Source organism: Gavialis gangeticus, unplaced genomic scaffold (genome assembly GCF_001723915.1).
Source record: "Gavialis gangeticus isolate Ggan-Ray unplaced genomic scaffold, GavGan_comp1, whole genome shotgun sequence".
NCBI lineage: Eukaryota > Metazoa > Chordata > Crocodylia > Gavialidae > Gavialis > Gavialis gangeticus.
This window is the reverse complement of record NW_017729014.1, coordinates 21,521,248-21,525,454: the sequence shown is the minus strand read 5'-3', so window position 1 is coordinate 21,525,454 and position 4,207 is coordinate 21,521,248. Positions and strand designations below refer to the sequence as shown.

The following is a 4,207-nucleotide window of genomic DNA, read 5'->3' as shown; positions in this document are numbered from 1 at the left end:
CCATGATCCTTAAAAAAAAAAAAAAAAAAAAAAAAAGTTAAACAGCCATCCATTTATTTGTTTTATTTGTTCAATTGCTAAAAATTCGTTGGGGAGACATTAACAAAAAATGAAATTTACACAGACTTAAATACCAATGAAGTTCACTTGTCATTCCTACACTGGGATGAACCTAAAATGACTGGCAGGGCAAAGTCATCCTGTACACCTGAGTCAACGGGAAACCTCACTCACAGCACCAGCTACACTGGATCACACTTTGTGCGCGTTACATGGGACCTTTATGTTCAGGGCTGAGACGGGTGGAGGTGAGCAAGGAAATAAAGACCAACATTTCCGTCATTCATAGAGAGACCACTTTGGGAGCCATTTATTTGTAACCATGCAGAACATGCCTTCTGCAACACACACAGGGACACAGGAGGGAAGGGGCCATTTCTTTCCATTCCTGGTTCCTTCCGCTCCAGTGGGTTGACATGTCCAAATGCAAAATGTGCTGGTTGAGAAACCACAAATGAAGCAAAGCAGTGAAACATTACCATGCCAGAATCACCACGAGGACTAGAACAGATGGACGGACAAACTGGGAAGTGACATGAGCAGCAACGGGAAGACCCCGTGACTTGAACAGTTTCAATTTGGCTTGTGATTGAGACGAAGCTATTTTGATCATCGCCCATAGACTTGCTAGAATATTTCCTGGGTTACTTTGTACGGGTTTCGTCTTCTGCCGTACGCCCCACACAATCGAGGGCTGGTGAACAAAATCAAGGGCAAGAGTGCAGAACCCTATTGTGACAGTTCAGCATAAATTTACGAGCGGCATTTGTTTTTTCACTTTAAGAATTGATATTGGTTTTGCTCGAAAACAACCTGGGGTGAAAGACAAGAGACATGCAAACAAAACGAGTATATTCCATCCGGTGTAGGGAAATACCACTGGAGTGCTGATTAGTTTAGGCAGAGGGACAAGGGGTGGGGGAATCAGATACTGGCTACCACCCTCTCCTCAGGTTAAGTAGTAGAGGTCAACCCAATGCCATTCAGTGTGAGAGGTGCCTCTGTAGCAGTAGAAAGCTTTAAGGTTCAAGGTGGTTGTTTTAAATACCGATGAAGATACTGTAGGTATTCCTGAGGTCCGGGAGGAAGCAAGAAAGAAAAAAAAAAAAAGTCTCAAGTCCTTAAAAGACTACGTTGATTCAATGCATATCAGGCCTGAAGGACTGAATTTAATAAAGATGATATCTAACACAGCATGGCAGGGTGCTACAAATAGACCTCACACCCCCCCAAACAGTGATCAGAGCTCAGTGACTTTGCAGGATGGAGGACAAAACATGTTTTTACTAAACCCAGCCCAGTGGTAAGAAGCCGACAGCGATTGGATCCGCTTCTCCCATAAAAAAAGATTTTTCAGTCACCTCACCAGACCTTTTGCATTTTCCAATACTGATTTTTGTTTCCAAGATAAGCAGTTTGTGCGCTGAAAAGTCACAGCATGAGAAGATACCTTCAGCGCCTTTCAAAGGAGGCAAGTTTTACTGGAGGACTGTGACCAAGTACGTGGGCACAGGGGTATTGTTTTATTTGACTATTGCAATGGCCAGGGCTTTTTAGCCGTCAGCTCCAAAGAAACCACTTGGGTTTGTTACATGAACAAATACCCTCTCACTGAGGCCACCGATGAGAAAGAATACAGGGAAACTGAAGAGGAAGGTTTTTCATTTATAAAAAAGGCTTGTGACTCTAGGCTTGAATATACTGAAACCAGTCTTAAAAGTGAGCACCAAAATGTCCAGCAAAAATCTAGTGGCCTTGTAGGGACAGTTAATCATTAAAACAAAATTATATTGGCAATCTTAAAGGAGCCACTTCATGTTACAGCCAGTACAGTGAGTGGCAGTTACCGTTTCTCCACTGTGTAAGTTCTACTGTGATTAGGGAACAGACCTTTTTCTGACCATTAATATTATGGATTTCTTATTTATGATTCTGCTTCAGAAATGCAGGCGGCTGCTAAGCAGTTTCTCAGCATAGGTATAACTGAACACTCAGTAATTAAACCCTACTCTAATAGCCTTATGATGTGTATGCAACTGTTCTTAACAGCCCCGGTCAGGGCCAAGCTGCAAGCTATTATGATATAATGAGATGGGGAAAGTAGAGTTTTGTGCTTTAGCAGCAGCATGAATACAGACCTGCCTCCAGGTGATCGGTGTGTTGGCATCAGTGGGCATTTATGTCTTCACTGTCTAATAAAATACTGTGTTCTTCCTGTCGCACACACCCCCTTTTCACTCAGTGTTGCCAGCTGCATGGGGTAGCAACAAACTGAATTTGCCTTCGCGCACTGCATTCAAAACAGCGATGCCATGCGAAGCGTATGACCGATTCCAACAGATTTCTTACGGCTCAATCTATTGTATGATGTAAAACAACCCACAAAGCCACACAAGAATAGCAAGCTTCAGAAGGAGCCAGGATCACATGCTGGTGAAAGTACAACCTCATGGAAAAACTGGAAACTCTCTAAGCCGAGAGCTGATACAGCAGCCCTCAAGCTGAAATAGGAAGGAAAGACTATTCACTCAAAGGCATATGCAGAAACACCAATTTAGATTCTTTTTCAAACTGGATTCTGGTAAGTGTGAACATCACTGGTGATTAATACAGAGGGTGCTAAAACTGGAAGAATTAAGGCTGGTCCACTGTTTCACTTCAACTGGCTGAAAATCTTTCCAGATGCTACCACTTATTTCAGTGATGGCAGAAACACCTAGTCTACCCCCAAGAGCTTTAAAATATTCAGAGCAAGTGAAGCAGACAGAAAGCACCTTTGACGGAAGCCTAGAGCGGGGGGGGGGGGGGCTGCCTTGCATCAGGCTTCTTTGCTTTGGTTGGTTGGTACAATGTTTAGTGTTGCTGTGAATTCATTTTAGTTTGCGATATGTTATTGACCAGGAAGTGGAAACGTGGTCTTCATGAGGAAAAGCCAAGCAGTAACTGTAAATGGCACACTGAACCAAGCTCTAAGAGAATGTAACATGGTCTGTGCTGTTATAAAATTCAGAAAAACACTTATGCACGTGCTTAATGGTTGCACATGCTTAAGTGTTTTGCTGAACGAGGTTATGTACGTGTCCTTTCTGTCCCATAAGCTAAAGATGAGCTAAGACATCCCCAATACTCACTGGAAAAAGTTGTCTGCACGCCTACACGTTTGGAGTTGTGCAGTCATAAGGCAAAAGTTTCTAGAGCAAATCTTAAGAGAGAACATCGGCATCCAGCTGCTCCATCACCTTGAAGCGGTACGTGGACACTGGTTCTTATGAACGTCCTAAACAAAACTGCTTAGTTTAAACCTGTAACTTCACATTTCTTTTAATGCTTTCTAATGTGTGCAATTTTACCCGCCTGTGATTCAGAATGTCAGGGAGTTCTCATGCTGCTGCTGGTTCGATCTAGTGTAGGACTCTCCCTGGTGGGACACGCTAACGAAAGCAGTGCCAGCTGAATTCTTGGTGAACCTGGCATTTCAATGCAGATCTGTCCTTTCTTCCTTCTCTCATGGCAACAAGAAGGCAGGACAGGACGGGAACGGTACTGTCAGGAGAAAGGTCCAAGGAAAAAAGGCATCTGTGTCTGTGATGACTAAGGGTTGCAGTTCTGGCTGTAGTGCTGGAAGATTTTAAAATATTGCTGTTATTTTCCTTGTGCAGCCATATGCAACAAGACAAGCGTGGATAGTATCAGTGCATACATGCTTATGGCCTCTTGCCTGCAGGTATTCAATACAGCATCTCCAACCCTTTAGGGGCTGGAATTGTATATAGACATTGAAGAGGCCTCTCTATACCCCTGGAAAATTTCTGAAGCTACTGGATGTTAGAAGATTCCCCCACTCCCCGCCCTGCTCACCCTGAATTCTCGGTCTAGTTATCAGCAAAGAATAAGGCGGCAGCAAAGCTCCTGCTAGAACACAGCAACCATGAATCCCACCAGAATGGAGATTTCTCCCCATTTGTAAACAGAATTCTCTCAGTTGGACATTTCTGAACCAAACCCAGAGTCGGGGTCACGCTGGGACCTGGAGGGCAGCACTGACATTCTGCTTGGATTTTATTGGTTTCTTGTTCCCTAATTCACAGTCTAAATGCCTGCGTGACAGAGGAAGGATTTAAAAGAAAAAAAAAAAAAAAAAAAAAAA

General features: G+C 43.4%; 1 protein-coding gene across 1 annotated transcript in view; it reads right to left on the bottom strand.

The window, feature by feature from the left end:
* Positions 1 to 3,711: 3,711 nt before the first annotated feature.
* FBXO42 (F-box protein 42) overlaps positions 3,712 to 4,207 on the bottom strand; it is an 81,686-nt gene continuing 81,190 nt past the window's right edge. Inside the window, exon 11 of the mRNA XM_019511963.1 lies at positions 3,712 to 4,184. The gene's annotated coding sequence lies outside the window, so the exon portion shown is untranslated. The remainder of the gene's footprint in view (positions 4,185 to 4,207) is intronic.